Here is a 19,148-nt window from a genome sequence, read left to right as displayed (position 1 = left end):
CTTTCTCTTGCCTCAACATGGTTTCCCCCATGTTTCCCTTTTGAAGTATTTTTCCACAGATAAAGTGCTGCTCCAATTTGGTTAGTATTTCATTAACATTTTGTTTAATTTGTAGAGTTTGATTGTTTTTCTATTTAACGCTTACTCTCGTTCACTCTCTCACCCTCTCTTCGTCTTCCCTGTCTTTTTCTCTCTCTCCCATTCACTTTTCAGCTTTTTCCTTCCTATTTTTCGGATGCACGTGACTCGGGATTTGGAAGAAAAATTCGAAGACAGAAAAAATGAAAGTAAATTACAAGATTTCTATACAAACATTCCTCTGACGCTTTATTTTTCCACATCTCTGTCTCTGTTCCACACTCTCCCCCCCTTTTTCACTTCTTATCCCTTCATGCCCCTCTGTCTCCTCTTTTAATATAATTTTCAGGAAAAGTTATGTCTCATTTCTGTCATCAAAATATTTCATGACAAGGATTATTACATGGAGACGATGGATATCCATGCGTGATGGGAACTCAGTGGGAGATAGGAAGAGGAGTCTAGATAGTGGGAGGGGGAGTGGAGAGAACCAAGTAGCAGGTCCCGGTCCCTGACATTAATCATTGCCTCAACTTTATAATTTTTGGCAAGGATTACCAGGCTCAGCATTCATTCTGCGACGACTGGCATTCGGTACGCTTCTTTCTACTTCCCTCTAGCCTCCTCGTTTTCCCCTGCCTCCATTTCTCGCTCTCTTTTGTATGCAACTACAATTTTTCATACAAAATGATGTCATTAAACAAAGAACTGAAACGAGAACTGTCGTCGACAACGAACGACGACGACGACAATAATGAGCCAGAGACAGAGCCGCCGGAGTCGTTGTCCGTGTCGGTGGATTTGGAGGGCAGTAGAGGGGAGTGGCAGTTTCTCCCACGGGTAGAAATGAGGGGAAATTACTACGGGGGGAGGCTCTGGTCTGGCTGCAGGAAGAGGCAGGCCCGGAAAATCGTGCGACTAAATCCCAAAACAATTTATATGAACCTCAAAGCGAAATGACACGCCAGCTACTACGACAACAACAACAACAAAAGAGAGGAGTGAGAAGGAGAGGGGAAAGGAGATAGAGAAAGGAGAGTGAGAGTGTAACATGAACAGGATAACAGGGTAACAGGATAACTGCAATATATATTAACAGGTTGATTCCTGTTGCCTGATTCCATTTCCTCAAGTCAGAAAAAATGCTGTAGATGCTTTCAACCCTTTTCGACGATTGGTGGCTTGAAGAAAGATGAGAAGAAGGCATTCAAGAAGGGATTTGGAGGGAAGAAGGAAAGAGGGATCGAAGGCAGAAAGGTTTTAAATTGACTGAGAAGACAGACGGCTTCACCTGATGCATTCCCTTATTTCCCTTTTTCCTGACTCTAAAATTTTGTTAGCAACAACTTTGTATTGCTATTCTTTATTCCATTCTTTAGAGACTTATTACGAGTACTACGAGTAGAGAAGATATCCCTTGAATTATGTCAAGGTCTTTGGCTACACTTTCTTACAAGAATAGTACCTTGTAAACCGCCCGTGAATATAGTAAGAGCCAGAGGAGCAGGTTGAGGAACCCCCTCCCCATTCTTGGGAGCTCCATGGCTCCACCATTAATTCTGTAGCGTTTCTGAGGCGCAGTCCAAAAAGTTTGCGCGTCCCCAAAACGAGAATACGCGTCAGGCATTGAATGGCTATAAAAGCGTTCGTTGAATGATGTTTGTGATGATGAGGGAATGGGAAGGGACAGAGGGGGCTGCAATGGCAACAAGGTGGAGAGGAAGAAATAAAGAGAGGGAGAGATAGAGTGTCATTACGTATGCAAGTCGGCTACGCACAAAAGCCGAAACCCAAATACAGACACAGACAAAAACACACGCATACAGCTCACACACACCTCTAGAGGCAGAGCCCCCTCTCTCTCGCTCCCCACCCAATTTTATTCCCTCTCTTTCACTCCTCAAACATTTAGTTAGATTTTGGATTCAGCGGATGAGACGACGGACAGACGGACATGCTGACTGAATGACGACGAATTTTGAATACGAATTTCATTATATCCCGCACTCAATTATTCAGTAATCAAGTTAGCAGAGGGAGGGACGCCAAAGAAGAGAGGAGGAGAAGAGCGGGTGGAAGAGAGGAAGACAGAGCGGATTGTAGTGAGTGGTAGGGGTACGGGGTTCTCCATTCTTCCGCTTGTTTTCGGGGCTTGTATTTTGCTATCTATGAAAACGTTAACTAAATTTGTTCCAATTTTCAAGCCGCTCTTCCCTCAGTGGGCATAACCTTACCCATCCCCTCCCCCTTCCCCCAGGGAACTGGTGATTAACAGTTGCCAAAATCTGTTTTGGGGGCGTGGCAGTGACAATAAGAGGGGGGAGTGGCGGCGGCATACACAAATTGCCAATTCGTTTCGTGAATTTTCGATGAGGTTTTTCGCGTGTTTTTGTTTGTGGATAGATCATGCCTGAGGGATTGGCTTTACTTCGCCCTACCCCTCTGCAAACCCACTCTTTCTTCCCCTTCTACCCCACCCAGTGTATCTCCTAATCCTAGTTTCGGCAGTAGCTAGTCGTTCAGTAGTTTTGCCAGCGCGACTAATTATAATTATGCATTGTGTGACTGCATTAATTATGCAGAAGCTTCAAACTTTGCTCTGAGGGAAATTCTGCCCCGCTAGTGCAGTGGGGTGGTGGAGAGGCGCATGTTAGGTCAGGAGAGGAGGCTGAAATGTCATCCATTTGCTGTGATGTGATGTGTATTGTGCGTGGAGATGATATGGTTTGGTTCTGGCGACTAATTGTTCCGTTCCGCGACGATGGTGATGTTCATGGGGAATGGAGATATGTGGGACAGGAGATCCACAAACCACAATGGGGAAAATGATTTTACTTTAGATAGAAGCATGAATATATACAAAAGAGGAAGAGACTTCTTCAGATTGCTGACTTCAGTGTTGTTTTCCGAAATATTTTGTAAAAACTTTCCCTATTTCCACTGATTATTTCAATTAAGAAAGTATAATTTCCATCTGCATTTCCCATTTACATCATTCTCATATGTATATGGTAGAGGTAGACCTTTTTGTATCCTTGAATACTGGCATCCTTGAATCTTGATTGCTTTTCTACTCGTTGAAACGTGTTAAAACCAACCACTTCTGGTCTCCACATATAAAGATATGAATCCCGGAGTCCTGTTGCCAGAAGAGTGAACCACAAAATGATTATCATCCTAACAGGATGGCAGGATCCCAGTGTCCCAAGATGATGACGAAACACAGAGCTCTCAACCACAGAGACAAGTGATATGACGTGTCGCTGCCATCCACAGATTCCTTAACTGAGAAAATGCTTAAGTTTTCCTTCAGTTTCCCCTGCGGAATGCACATACACACACACACACACATCATCGAAGGCAGGACACCACACAGAGGGTTACCTTTTTGGCTTAGATTGGAGCCATGTGGCCCTATGTACTCCCCCCACATGTTATAAGCATTAAAGACACCGCATAAATTAAATTAATTGCCAAAGTTTATAATTTTTATTGCCACACAAACGAGGATGCGCCCAAGGAAAACTCTTTTGCTTTTCACAGACAGATAGAAAAAGCTGGAGGGCTGTGGCAAAGAGAGAGGGGGAAAGAGTAATCACTTTACATTATGTACCCGGTCTGTACCCTGGGCACAATCTTTGTCAAAAGTTTTCAACACTTTCAGCACAGAAGTTGTGGAGAAAGCCGTGCGGTTTCTCATTTAAAATTTAAATGCCTTCAAAGTAAACAAATTTTATCCCTACAAACACAATGGTTCCCCCAAGATTGAGGTTATTCTCTCACTCCTCCCTTATTAGGTGGCAACTCTGGCTGTGGTAACGGTAGAAATTTAAATGTCAAGTGCCTCGAAGCAGCTGTCAGTGCTGCTCCCGTCCCAAGTGTTCCCATTCACCCCGGGGAAAGAGGGAAAGGAACAGCACTAATTGTTCCCCAGTTGGAAAAAAAGAGAGACAGAGAGAGGGAGAAGAAGGGAAGAGAGAGTTAGAGTGAGAGGAGGAATATCTAACTGCCAGTGTTGTATTTTTTAACGCCTCTTTTGGGTGCAATTAAAAATTATGTTTATATTTACTTTCCTCTCTTCTGGGATTTCCCCCTTCTTCACCTGTCACTCTCCCTTAAACCAAAAACTCATGTAAATATGAAACAAACGGTAAAAAAATGGAGGAAATGAAAATACAAAATGGCCGTCAATATTGACAGCTAACAGGAGTATCCAAAGGGGGGACCATGTTTGCTTTGGGGAGAATTTTGGAGAGAATGGAATGAAAGAAAAAAACTTTGCAATTTCCGTTGACATATATACGAGCTCGAGTAAATGTTCATATCAGGTATACATATATTTATCCGTAAATAGAACAATTTTATTCAGGATTATCTTCAGAGTAAAGGATATTCTTCATGGATTCTCTTTTGCTTTTGCCTTACCTCAAAATCTGTTGTCTGAGTAGTTGATCCTTATAGAAGGCAATAACAGTCCATGAAAACTGCAAAAAATATAGAAAAGGAAGTAAAATGTTAGTAATTCCATTCTCTTGTATATTTTTGAATGAGAAAAGGCAGTGTTTCGGATAGCATGAGAGTCTGAAAATACAGTGAAAGGGAAATGGAAAACGACGACGACACCAATATGCATTTATAGAAACAGGCAGATGCGAAAACATTATCCAAACAACAAAAGGAAACAGCAAACGAGAGCAGAGGTATAAAGTAATCAAAAAAGAAATCAAAGCAGAAAAAATGATCCGAAAATCGAGGAAATTGAGAAGTAGAGCGGTAGCAGAAGGAGTAAAGTTTCGGGGGATTCTACGTGAATAAAACCTGTATGGGCGAATTCTATATTCTCATACATACATATGTATATTCGCACACTCGTATATGGAGGAGGCCTGTGTTATGTACCTTGTTATCGTCCCCTTTTGCTTCTTTTCGCTGTACCGCTGTTTTATTCCTTTTTTGGGAGGAGGATTTTTAATATAGATAGTGCGTACATACAGGGTATTGAGTGGTAGAGGGGGTATGCTCGAATCCAGGCAGAGAGACGAATCGATGAATAGCCGATGCGTACCAATGGGAAGCGAAGAGGAATGACCATCGAAGCAGTCCAGTCCATAGTCCATCTTAGGCAGGAAATCGCCTCCTTTTTGGGTGCAGAAGGAGTAGGCAGCAGCAGGAGAACGAGGCATGGGGCATGGGGCATGCGGCAGACAGCGAAAAATGCTGTTAAACAAGTTTCTGTTTCTGTTTCGGTTCTGGTTCTCGTTCTCGTTTTTTTTCCTCTTTCCATCGAGTGCGTGTGTCGTGTCGTGGCTTATGCCCAGAGGCCTGGGAATCGTTTTCGCTGTATGAAACCCACTCTTCTCACTTGCTTCCTTTTTTGTTTTTATGTTTGATGTGTGTGGAGGCACTTAATAAGCAAAGTGTTTCGGCAGCAGAAATCGCTTGTTTTTGCCACAGAACTTGTTCCTCCACCGGCCTTATTGATACTCCTTCCAATTCCACAAAATACACATGTTCTTAGGGCACTCCAGGCACAAGATACAAATCTATCTACAGAAGTTGTCATCAAACATAAGAAAGTGACAAAAAGTTGTGCCTCCTGCCATCGCCAGAATTCAATTTGCAACAAAATATACATACATACATACATATGTATGTATGTACGCTTGTATATATTTACATACATATAAACGTTGCCCCAAAGCTTTGGGTAAGAGAAATCAGAGGAGGCAGCAGAGGGAGGAGCCAGCAAAGAGGGGAGGCAAAGGAGCTGGCAGGAGCAGTGTATGAGTTTTCTTGGTAAAGTTTTTTATGGCCAACATCCCACGCTTTGTGACCCGCTTCTCCTCCGCTCCCCCCTACGTATGTTGTAAATTACGTTACGTAAACGCAACGCTACGTGGCAACACAATAAACTTTTCCCCTCTTGTTCGCCTTATGAATATAGAAATAAGTAAACGGCAGTAAATTAGGCGAAAAATTCAATAATTTCCACCATCTACGAGTGGGGAAGGGGGCGCTGTGTGTGTGTTGTGTCCTTGAGTGAGGCAGAACGACCCCTTAATAGGGTATAAATATCCCGAAAAAGTTGGAGACGAAGGAACAAGAGAAATGGTAGCTTTACATAATGTTTAGGGAAGGAATATGTAAGGTAAATGGGGTAGTGATGGTAAAAAAATGACAAGAATTTAATGGATACTTAAAATAAATACACATTCATTTTATTATTTTCCGGTACTTGCCTATCTTTAAGACTTTTTCTAAAATATTTAAAAAATACCAAAAAATATCAGCATACGGGATTTGGTCAGGCTCCCTTTTTTCTCTTTTAAACTTTTTAAACCATTCAAAAATCGAATCAACAATCAATTCTGTCTCAATCTTTATCCTTTAATTTTCAATGTGTCATTGATTTATAGAGAATATCCCTCCCGCTTAATCAAAATATCAAAAAGTTTCTGCAGATAAAAGGATGGAAATCTGTAGCTCAAGCTTTTGGCCAACTTTTGGCATCATCATTGGGCTATCATGAATTTGTGGCTAAGAGGCAAACACCCGTAACTAAATTACGCAATTAATAAGAGAACGAAAGAGCTACAACAACAAGGCAGAACGAAAGAACAGACAGTGGAAGAGAAGAGAGAGAGAACATCCCATAAAACCAACATTTAAGGCGGCAAAAATATGCAATTAAGAAGCAAAATGAAGCCAAAAAAGGGGAGCAGGAAAGGAGAGAGAGAGCTGTGTGGGAAGCAAGTTGCGTGGGAAACTACTAACCAATATGCCACCTCTCACTCTCAGAGGAAAGATCTTCTTCTCTCTCTCCCTCTAGCGAAATTCGAAGTCCAAAATGCGACTCAGAAATTAATCAGGCGAACATAATGCAAGGGGAGGGCGCAGCGCGGTGGATGGAGCTCCAGCGAGGAGAAGTAAAAGATAAGGAACGCAGGAGAGAGAGCAACAGGAGTGTGCGAGCAGGATAGCTGGAGAGTTGGGGGAAGAGGAGCATGAGGCAGCGAAAGGCGATAACGAAACGAAAAACGAAGCGAAATCCTCAATTCATTGCACTCTCCCAAACACATACAGAGAAAACAAAACAAAAAAACATTGAAGCAGTGGGGTAGTAGGCGCATGCTACAGAGTCGACCCAATGATACCCATTGACCAGAGATCGTGGCGAGCAAGCAAGACACGCAAAAGATTGCATTGGCATCTGCAAACGAGCGGGCTGGCTCTCCTCCTATGCAGTACAATATACCCCCTGGACCCTCTACAGCTTTTCTAGAGTATGCAAAAAACCCACACACTCAGCACTTCACTCACACATACAAATAAGTAGATAATGAAATACGGAGGCCGCGGCTGCTACGGCTCCTCCCAGAAGACACCGAAGCAAACCACAGCATCACTCCTCTCCCTCTCTCCCTTTCTTTCTACTCTTCCCTATACCCCATCACCCTACGGGGTGGCAGGGGGCAGACAGGGGTCCAAAAATAATGGAGCCAATGGCCATGGCCCGAACAGCAGCAGCAGCAGCGTGGCAGCAATAACACACAAAAAACAAGAGTAATAACAGCCCAAAAAATGGTTAAAAACAAAGCAAAAGAATGAAGAGACCAGCAACAACAACAGAATTGGCAAGAAGCTAAAGACGAATGGGGAATGCCCTGCCGGGAAATAGGAAAGCAGAAAAATAAAAGCAAATTCATTACTTTTCAATCTGAGGAGAAAAATCAAAAACAATTGAATGCCAGATGAAACCAAAAATAAAAAAAATTCATTATTTCTTTCACAGAGTAACCAAAAACCCAAGAGAACTCATCGAATGGATCAGTTCTGAAAGGATTCGATGATCTTTGAACTATAATTCGATGATAATTGAACGAGAAATGAAACATCTATCAAATTTAATTTTTTTTTTTGGTTTTTCTGGGTGTCTTACCTCTAAAATGTGTTTACCATTCATTTCCCTAAAATTTCTGAACAAAAATAGCTAAAAAGTGTACCAAGATTGCGTTCTATATTCCATATTTCCCTAGAAAGCTCCCCTCCCCCTGAAAGCAAGGGTATTACCATGAAAATAAAACCAAAGACAACAGCAAACAAAATAAACAAAGAAAAAATACCTCATAACCGGAGGTCCTGAAGCTTTTGGGACAGAACAGCAAAGGCAGCATCTGGCAGACAATGTGCTTCGCCCCCGCCTAAGCACAAAACACTCACATATGTATGTGTGAGGCAGGAGGGGTCCTTGAGAGAGGGAGCCCCAAGATATTTGGAGGGGCGCATAGACAATTGGAGCGACTGTCTTATCAAAAATGTGATGATGGTGGGGCATGCTAAGGAGTCCCCGAAATGGGAGTAGAGTAGCGACACTCCCCTTCCCCTTTCTACTGCTTCTCCTTCTGCTCCTCCTTTACTTTACTTTCATTTGGTTTTTCCCCCCAAAGAGCCGTAGAAAATTGCAAGCAATTTCCCCCGAAAGTTATGTTTTGGAGAAACACAAGTGGAGGAAAAATGTTAAAGCAACAAAATATAAGGAATCTATCTTTCTCTCTCACTGTGTTCTTTTTTCTCCTCCAAAACTCCTCCAAAATACTCATTAGACTTTAAATGAAAAGGCACCCCTAGTACTGATGCCCCACCCTTTTCATATAGACCCTCCTTGCAATGGAATGTCTACGCCATTTTTCTCATTTTCATTTCGCGCTCGTTGCGCAAATAAATCAGAAAATTGTTCAATTTTTTAATGATCTCTGCCCCCAAACACAGCGCTGGGTTTTTCCCAATTTTCGCATTCGACTTTTGGGCGAAGGGTGCATGGGGGCAAATGTTAAGGGGCAAATAAATCGCTCAAGTTTCATTCCGACTTTCATTCCAATTTCCAATTGAATGTCGAAATGAATGCCGCAAAAGCACTTACACGTCTGCAAATATGGCTGCCCCTAAAATGGGAGTAGAAGTGGCTGGAGGGGCAAGGGTGCCAGAGGTGTATATACTCTCAACCACCCCTCCCTTTTCACCGACATTGACTGATAAGTGTTGCACTTTTCCTTGCCTTTTCCCCAAAAGTCGTATGTAAGTCGAATGCCAAAAAAAAAAAGCTAACCTTTAAATCGATTTTCGAATGACTTTAGAAATGGGTGAGTGAGGGGGAAATGCCTTAAAAATTCATTTGGAGCAAACGCATTTACTTCGAGCAGCAGCAAAAAGACGACAGACGAAAAACCTCAAAGGAGAAATCGAAAATGAAATCCAAAGCTCGAGAAATGTTTTTTCGATTCTCAGGAAAATCTAATTGATGAAAAGCCAAAGGAAATTCTTCTAAGGAAGTCCATGGAAATCGATTCCCATTCCGATTCCTGACTCCTTGTGCGTGTGCCTCTAATTTGTGGCAACTTTTCACACATCCATTTTCGAAATTGGCCTTACAATTGGCAATTGGCCTGCAAATTGGTTTCACATTGCAATCCCCCATTTCCATTCACCATTGACCATTTTCCTACAAATTTCCACCTCCAGAACTCCATTCCCCAAGACTCCAAACACAGCTCCATGCCACCCCTCTTCTGCTCAGTGATTCCTGATTCCTGTTAACAGGACTCTCTAACAGTGCCCCTTCCACGCTTGCCGCATTAGTAATTCAATGATTTCCATGTCCATTTGTTTGCCACACGATTCATCCCCTCCTCCACCTCTCTTTCTCGCTCTCTCTCTTTCTTCTCCTCTCTCGCACTCTGCTGGCCTAGGAGGGGAGTGTGTGTGCCTCACGTTTTGGCCACAAATTAAACTTATGGCTCCTATGGCTAATGAGGGGAGTGGTGCAAGCAGAAGGAAGAGGAAAAGGGGGATAGAGGTGCCTTGGCAGCCAAAAGCGCAGCAGCAAATGCAGGTACCGAGTCCTTTGTATTTGTATGTGCTCTAAGCAAATTGATTGCCACAATTTCTGCTACAATTTCCGATGATTCAAATATGCAGGTAGTTCTCCCACGGTATTCTCTCTCTCTCTCTTCTTCTGTGTCTATAGAATCTCATCAAACCTTCTTTGCTTCCTGCCCCTGCCCCACTCCACTGCCATTGTTTTAACTGCATACAGTTTTGGTAAAAACAAAAATATGTTGTTGCAGTTTAAATATTTGATAAAAAAAGTAAAATAGGAATGGGAATATACATAGGGCTAAACATACTATACTAAATATATGATCAAACTATTCGTTCATACTTGACTTAAACGATGGCTCAAACGCTGCCTTTCAATCAAATCAAAAGAAGATCCATGCAATCTCAAAAGAGACTTGTGGCAGCGAATCGCTCAACACCCGACGCCTGCTTTTATCCTGTCAAAATGCTAAGACTCTTGGCTCCAATCTGCCAACTGAAAGATGCAGCGACACGAAAGTTTCAAAGATGAAGATGCATTGCAGTGGCAGGGGCAGCAACAGGGGCAGCAACAGAGGCAGAAATCTCAACTAAATTGCAAAACTGCAGCTCAGCAGCAACACAGAGCCAGAGATGATGCCAAGCAGCTCTCATATTTATCCCATAAAAGATACACAGTATCTGAGAGATGAATCACAGCCCAAAAAGCTGAAATATATTTGTGTAAATTTCATAAAGCGAATTAAACCCCACCAGGCGAAGATTTAATTCAATCGCAAAAGCCCAACCTTTAAGAGTGGAAAATATTTGCATAAAATCACAATTAAAGCGGTTGCTTGCAACGATGCGATGCGATGGCTTTAATTGTTTTGTATCTGAGAGATACATTGTCTGTGTGTGTGTGTGCGTATATGTTAGGGGGCACGACTGCATACATTACTCGTATCTGTGTATCTGTATATCTGTCTGGCACCCTTTTCCCCCTCTCGAAAGTGGAGGCGTCGATGCAAATTTATGACTCACGGAGGTGGATTTTTCTGTCTACATTTTCCAGGCTGCTGCTGCTGCTGCTGTTGCACGAACGAGTATCTGCTAGTGCAACAATTGCCAGTAATTGTCGCTTACGTGTTAAAGAGCCACAGACTTTGGGGCCGAAAAGTTTCGAATGGCAAGAGGCAGAGGTTCCCCGTCTAAAGCACTTCTTTCTTCTGCTTTCAGCTAAAATCTCTCTCCCTCTCTCTTTTTCTCTATTTCTTTCTGTCTGAACCACATTCTGGCTTTGAGGCATGCCACAAGTCCGTTTGTCTGCCACCTGCCACCTGGCCCCTGCCACTGCCACTCCTCTGCGGCTCATTCCATTCCATCCGTGTGTGTGTGTATGTGTGTGTGTGATGGAACGTGCCACAAGCTGCTGCTGCCACGAGCTTCAGGAACATTTTCTTTTCTCATTTGCCACACTCGTCCTCCCGCTCTGCTGTTTTCTATCCCTCCTCATCCCGGAATTTATTTTTATACCTGGACAAATCTACAGGGTAACCCGCCCCTGTGGGAGGTATGGGCTATGTCATGAAGAAAGAGAACTGCTGGAGTTTCCTTCATTAAATGCGGCATAAACAAGAAACTCCAGTGCTGGGTAACACCTCTGCCTGAAATGCTGCCCTGCGAACGGGAAACCCCACTCATTTGTTTCCTTTCTACTTTTTTCTGCCTCCTGTCTGCGGCTTATTGTGTGAATTACTGCTGGGCCAACATTCGGCTGTCCTCCCTCCCTCCTGGTTGGTTTGGCTCTAAAGGGAGGAGAGGTAGAGGCTCTACCTCTGAAGGTAGAGCCTTCCGTTGAGCAGAGGAGAGGAGGCCATAAGAAGTAGAGCTGAAGGAGATGTTTTGGGTGCTTGGAGAAGGGTCTAAGCTCCTCGGATTACACCTATCAGTCGTCTTGTCGTCCTTTCATTCCTTCCCTGATTTTTCCTACTTCTCTTTTTCTGTTTTCTTGACTTCTGAGAAGGAGAAAGCCAATGCCAATCCAATGGCTATGCCTGGCATTTATTTCCCTTACCACGCCCAAATCCAATGGCCTGTCAAATTTAAATATAATTAGGCATTAAATTGTTGCAATTTAGAACCCAATTAAAGTGGATACCAAGGCCCACATTTACATAAGTGTAATTCCGTAGAGGGGAATTAATTAATTAATTACAGGGGGGGAAATGTATCCTACGAATGCGATTTAAGACTGAGATTTTCCTCTCTAAACTCAGGAAAATACAGGGGAAAATAATTTAATTAAAAAGATAAATGGGATTATAAAGGAATTTCCCATTTATTTATCTTCTAAATGAAGTTTAATCGAACAAAACAGAAAATCAGGAAAACCGTCAGTTCTTAAGCTTAATCTATTTATAGCCTACTTTTGGGGAATCACCAAATCAAATCCTTTGAAATGTCTCTTAGTCCTTAATTTGTATAGCAGGAATATAATCAATATTTGTATCCTTATTCTCTCTCCGTTTTGGACTTATTCCAATCCAATATTCCATTCTCTCCCCAAGCACCAGATTGGACTCCTTTAAAAAAACATTGTTGCCACACAATTGTATGTGTCATTCTCTGCAGCAATCATCCATCCATCCATCCACAGACAGAATGTGCTGTGTGCCACTCTGTACGAGTGAATGAATGAATGTATCTGTATCTGTAGCTATCAGTATCTCCTGCCAGAATAAAGATAGAAAAGTGTGGTCTCTAGTGGCTTTATATCTCATTCTGTCAATCTCTCTTTCAATATGTTTCTGTGTCTCTTTCTCTGTCTCCAAATTGAAAGTCAAAACTTACTCATTTGCCCATAAATATACAGAAATATTTGCTGCAGTTTGCATGTTTTTGTTGCACTTTTCCTTGGCAAATAAGCCACAAAATGAACTTCCATTCAATTGGAGAGTCAGAAGAGAAACAGAAGGGAAGGGTTTCCCAGGGAAATTTCTGCTGCTGTTTCGGGTCATGTGGCAGACAGCAATAAAACATACACAACTTGTCACGAATGTGACACTGATTGAAATTATAAACTGTCACCGAAAGGCATCCCTTAGATACACACATCCACACAGATACAGATACGGACTCCATAGCAACTCTTTACACACAGATACTACTCCCAAAAGGAAGCTCCATCCATGTGTGTGTCCTCTCTATGGATCTCTGATGTATATTATTATTTTGGAATTTTTGCATACAAATTAGGAAGGTCTCCATTCTGCCACTTTCCCGCCTCTTTTTCTGAGGAGAATATATGCCAAATATTTGGCCAAGAGAAAGTGTTGTCTGTGGGGTGGAAAAGAGGTGCAAAAGCAGCAGCACCAGCAGGAAGGGGATTCCCGAGCAGAATCCCCAGCGAAAGTTGAGTCCATTTTCGGGTCTCCAGGACAAAGTTTTCATGGCTCCCTCTCTGGCAGCGATAGAAAAATATAAAAATATGGGGGAGGGGGATTCCCTAGCCAAGCTATATCCTAGCTGCTCTATCTATCTCTCTATCCCCCTCCTGCTGCTGTTTCTCGTCTTGCATGAAGGAAACTTTTAATTTGTGCGTCGCCTAACGAAAGTATATGAAAAATGGCATGAAAACAAAAGTTCCCCATCAAAGGAGTGGCATGAGATGCTGGATGCAGGATGCAGGACCTGCTGCTGATAACAATAGATGCAGGATACCAGTCAGAGGAGTCGTAATTGAGGCAAACTATGAAATACGAGTGCAACAGCAAAAGGATGCAACAGTAGCAGCAGCAAATGGAGGAGCAGTAGCAGCAGCAGAAAACAAATTATAATCAGTTGATGCCCATTTTCCCCCGAGGAAAAGTAGAAAATATAAGGATGATATAGGGATTCAAAGATACAAGGATACATTTATGGCACAGGCGGGAGATAGAGCAAGGGAGGAGGTAGCGCAAGGCGGAAGTAGCTTTAACGTAAACTAACTTCAGGCTTACAAAACTAAAATTTGATTAAAGTTCATCACAAAATGGGATTATACTAGTCGGCAGATCTTGATTAAAGTTTTAAATATTAATAGCTGGAAACTAAAGTTTGCTTAGAAAAACAAGCGTTTTCCTTAGGAAAAACTCTAGTTAAAAGTAGGGTAAAACTTCTTTCAAAAGAAAATTCATTTGGAAAACACAAAACAATTGAGGGGAAAAATGGAGTCAATCTAAAGACTTGCATCGAAAAGTTATATTCGTAGCAGCAAAGGAAAACTCTAATTACCATTTCTGAATTGAGTTGCCCAGGAGAAACCCCTTCCCTTCCTCCCCCTCGTTTTTCTCTTCTGACTGTCAATACAAACCTCCAAGGCTACTGTAGTTGTTGCATAAATAACCCACAAGGCAACAAATGTTCCACACAGAACATTAAACATTCCATTTTGCATAAAAAGAGGAATAAAGGAGGGGGGAGCCAGAGCGGGAAAACCTAAATTTCAATTAGTGATTGTTTCTCCCCCATAAAACAATGGAGAAGGAGGAGAGGAGCCAGAAAAAAACCCAACTTCGACTGCTGTCATCTCAGTCTCCTCTCCCTCTACTCATACCCCACTAATTGTTCCCTTCTCTAAAAGCACTTCCCCTCGCCTCTTCTATCTATGTCTCTTCTGTCTCGTGTCTGTTCTTGACTTTCGGGTCTTTCGGCATCGGCTTAAAGTTGACAATTAAAAACTTTTTAGGAGCTCTTTTTTTGTGTGCTTTCATTATTCGTTTGTTGTAGGATTTGCAGAAAAAAAAGGGTATGATCGGCATGATCGAAAGTTGGAAACGAAAGAAATTTAAGATGGGAAGTGTACGGAAGATTTATAGAAAAAGCAGGCCATAGTTACAAATGGAAGATTTTGTATTGGAGTTCTCTAGGGTATATAGCACTTCGTTATCCAGAAATAGCTTTGAGGTCTTTCCGATTTTTTTTGCTGTTGTTTTAGTTTTGCTTCTTCTCCAAATGAGTTTTTTGTCAACAAAGCGACAGAGAGGGAAAAAGAGACAGCTAACTGGAGAGACAAAGTTTGTCAAACGCAAAACTGTGCAAATTAGTTTAGTTTACTGGCATTTTCTCAAAGTTGTTTTCGATGTTGTTTCGTTTCGTTTTTCTCTCTCCTTTATTTGGGAATAATTTGAATTTTCAAAGGTACTAAAATCAAATTAAAGTTTTCGGAATCTGCGTTTGATTTGAGCTCTGCTGTTTTCCCAATTGGGTGGGAAGGCTTCAATAAGCTATCGACGGGGTAAGATGAGCGGGGGAGTTTAATGAAGTTTGGTGTTTGATCGAATTAAAGTATTTCACATGTGACAAAGAGGAAAATTATATTTCTAGTTGTGTATACATACATACATATGTGTTCCTACAGAGTTCTCTTCTGCGATCAGAAATGCATCACCCTGCCCAAAGCACACCTTGGATGGCGCGGAGCTTCAGGTACTATGTGGGCGGGCGGCTCAGACATTGTCTCATACAACACACACACACGCACACTCATGCAAAAACTCACCTCAGTTGGACCGCTGCGACTGCGCTGCTGCTTCTGCTTGAAAACTGGTTTTTATGTGCTTCTTGACTTGCTTCTGCTTCTCTGCCACTGCTCTGCTCTTCTTATCGACGTGTGTGTGTGTGGCTATTGGTTTTTGTACCTTTTTCCAATATGGTTTTTTTCTATTGCGTTTTTTGCAATACTCTTAGCGACTGCAACTAGAATTCAATTAAGACCAACAATTGGGCCGCAAACAAAAGGAAAATCACACACAGGCCCTGGCACAGGCACAGAATACAATACACACACAATACAAACACAAATACCTGTGCGCTTCACTTGTCGCGCGCGTAGGCGTCGACGTCAGCGTTGGACGGTTGGACAGTGGGTTGGTTGTTTGCTGGAGGGGCACTGGAGGGGGAACGGTGCCGGTCAAGGCGGTAACAGTTACAACGGCGCGGCTTAACAACGATTCAGATTCCGATTTCTGAGTTCATAAACACAAACATCTTGTTTTCCTGTCCGCGGCGCGAGCTTGGAGTGGAATATATTTTTTGTCTCTGACAATAACACCAGTTGCTTGTTGTCACAGTTTTCGCGGTTCGTTTTCCATGGATTTTCACAAAACCATTCGACACTAGCTGTTGTTTCTGCGTCCACGGCCGATTGGGGTTTCATTTGGGGCACAAAAGCCCCCGTTTCAAATGTTGCTGGTGCTCAACAAATAATATCAAGGTATGGACAATAGGCAGAACGGCCCAGAAAATGCAACGCATGCGAGGTAAAATCCACCCCATTGCTTAATATACCACTGTCCAAGAGAGCTCTCATACTCAGTTTTGCGTCGCAAGGATGAGTACTTGCAGCATGTTTCTAGAAATATTTCACCGAAGTTTTGCTACTGTGGGGTGTAGAGTGGATTTGAAAGGGTAAAAAAAAAATATTAAATAATTTACAAGCAGCGGCACAAAAACCGGTAAAAGCGATAGAAAAATCTACGAAAAAAGGTTGTTTTTTTGTCTGCTCGGTTAAAGCTGACTGATATGAAACTATGCATTATACTCTCCCTTTCCCTCCCTCTGGCTATGTGTGCTTTTTTATGCAAATTTACAGTTTTCTTCTGACAGGTTGATTGCTGCTTAAGTTCCTGTCACCGAAGCTTTTTGCTGTTTTTGTCGCTGTCGCTAAGTCAATTTTAAGGTTTATTTAAATTTCAATTTCATGTTGGTGTAGTTTTTCTTCAATATTTTCTGTTGCTTTTTAAACTTCTCCTTCTTCGGTAGCTGCTTCTGTTTGGATACCCTTGGTAGATGAGGGTATGATGTGTTTTGGGCAGCTGTTTATAACGAAGAGAGTAAAAGTATTTCCGATGGACATCTCTCTAGATCACACAGTTTGAAAGATCATTTCCCTTTATCCTATACAAAGCTGCCGTAGGAGAGAGGGTACCAACGCATTCGACATCCGTAAAAGTCCTCGTTCTTGTTTTTTTTTCTTTGGTGTTTTATGTAAATTTAGCAAGACGCTGTCGAAGCTTGCCCTCTCACTCTCACTCTTTGACGGGGTGGTAATGAGGCTAGCTTTATGCCGGGCCATACTTATTGGTTTTCAACGTTTTGCACTTCCCTTCCCCCATCCATCCATCCATCCATCCATCCCACTCTGTTACGACACTGCACTGCTGCTCCTCATCCTTGACTTTCGCCCCTCTCCCTTGTCGTGCTGCCTGTTGCTTGTGATTTGTGTTTGTGTTTGCTGCAAACTAATAACAAATTAATTTTCATTCGAATTATGCATGCTCTGCTTAACACACACACACAAACACAAAGAGAGAGAGAGAGATGGAGTGAGCGAGGGCAGGACGGGCAGAGGGCGTGGGAGTTAAAGAGATGAAGAGGAGAAGAAGAGATTAGCATTTTTGACCAGAGGATAAACGAATTTTCGGGATACGACACACAAAATATGCAATTACTGTTCTTTGCCGAAATAATTGCTTTCAGATTTCGAAATCGGATTCCAAATTAAATATACATTTTTCTCTCGCGCTCTCTCTCTCTCTCTCTCTCTCTCTCTGTCATAATTGCTTTTAAAAACAGCCAGGCAACATGCAAATCCGCTCTTAAGCTCCGCTCAGACCTGATCTCTGTCCCGATTTCCATTCACCTTTAAACAGGCCTGCTTTTCCTCTTGCACTCTCACTCTCTCTGTCTCTCCAGAGACAGGCAATCAACAAAGACAACAAAATCGTTAAAAGCCAAAAAAAGGGACAAAGCTAAAGGAGAAAAGTCGTCTCCTTCCCCTCCCTCTCCCACTATCTGTTGCAGTTGTACCGTTAATGATGATGCCACACACGTGTTTCGGTGTCTCTCTGTGTCTGTGTGTGTGAGCTGCATCTGAAGTTGGGAGATGCAGTCATGCAGCTTGATTGGCCTGCTTACACGCTCTCTTCTATCTGCCCTCCTCTACCTACTGCAGCCCCCCCCCCCCTCAGGCCACAAGTCAAAAGCTCTTGAAAAAGGAAGCGAGTGTGAGGGAAAAATTGCAAAAGTTTATCTTGTTGAGGTTGGGACAAATGGTTTAAGATTATCAAGGACATCCGTTAACAGGGAGAGGAGAGACCCGCTCAGATCCAAGCTGAAGCCACAGCATCTCTATAGCCTCATGTAAATCCGCAATTTAAGAGTTTCTGTATTCTTAATCTGTATCGAAATAAACTCCAAGCTGCATATGTATCTCTAGTTATCTAATTATTATAGCATAATGAGTCAATCCCTTGACCATCCTTGACTAAATATCCAAAAGGGACTTGCATGAAGGGGGCAGAGATCCCTCCCCTCTCTGATTACCAATCCATTTAAATTAGCTGCCAATTATTTATGGCCATTGCACTGAGATTTATGCATTGCAGTGACCAATGACCCCCAGTCATGCCTCCCTACCCCTCTCCCCTCTCCTCACCCCAGCCACAATTACTGTTTGTGTTGTCGCACATTTGTGGTCTAATTAGGTTTCGGTGCCCACAGTTCAGTCACTGGCAAGTCCGGTATTATTATGGCCTATCTCGTGACTAACTGATAAACGGAATAATAACCCCACAGCCCTCTGCCCACCCCCAACCCACACTAGAGGGAGGCATCACTAGCATCATCGATGGCGCCGCTGCTGTCATTGCCATTGCGCGATACTCGGACCATGATTTATGCCCTTCGCAAAAAGGCAAAATCCCGACGAAACCAAACAAAACTATTGCTAATGAGGTCCGCAATGCGCGGGGCAAAATAAATTCGGTGTTGCAACTGCCACACACAGCCCTCCCGCCCTCTCCCTCGCTCTTTTTGGGTACATCCAACCCTCGGGCTCTGGGCTTCGGGCTAATGACCAAAAGCGGATTTCGCATTGCAGGAGAAACTCTTTTTTTCTTGGTGATTTTTTTTTAACCGAATCATAAATTAAAATAAGCTGCTCAAAAGGAGAAGGTCTACTCTACCATATCCCCTTAAAGTACTGCCCCTGGAAGTTCACCCCCATCAAAAAAAGGGAAGAAAATCCGCTGAAGCGTTTCAGTTCCGCCAGGATTCCACCGGCTAATGCGAGGATATCAAATTTAATTTTGCGTAATTAATGTCCTCCATAGGTCGCCAACCCATTCCTCATCCTTTAGCCACAGGTCAGGCCTGGCCAGGGGCCAAAAACA

At 42.7% G+C, this 19,148-nt stretch overlaps 1 protein-coding gene across 2 annotated transcripts in view; it reads right to left on the bottom strand.

Annotated features, from left to right (window-relative positions):
• Positions 1-16,146, bottom strand: part of LOC111070077 (trophoblast glycoprotein) — a 45,139-nt gene extending 28,993 nt beyond the window's left edge. Inside the window, exons 1-2 of one of the 2 annotated variants that reach the window (XM_022360380.2) lie at positions 15,476-16,146; positions 4,504-4,562 (exon numbers count right to left, since the gene is read on the bottom strand). The gene's annotated coding sequence lies outside the window, so the exon portion shown is untranslated. The remainder of the gene's footprint in view (positions 1-4,503; positions 4,563-15,475) is intronic. The other variant, XM_022360379.2, reaches the window with a different exon arrangement.
• Between the last annotated feature and the right edge of the window lie 3,002 nt (positions 16,147-19,148).

Source organism: Drosophila obscura, unplaced genomic scaffold (genome assembly GCF_018151105.1).
Source record: "Drosophila obscura isolate BZ-5 IFL unplaced genomic scaffold, ASM1815110v1 contig_4, whole genome shotgun sequence".
NCBI classification, from domain to species: domain Eukaryota; kingdom Metazoa; phylum Arthropoda; class Insecta; order Diptera; family Drosophilidae; genus Drosophila; species Drosophila obscura.
The sequence above is the reverse complement of the archived record's forward strand: the minus strand, read 5'-3'. Positions and strand labels throughout refer to the sequence as shown.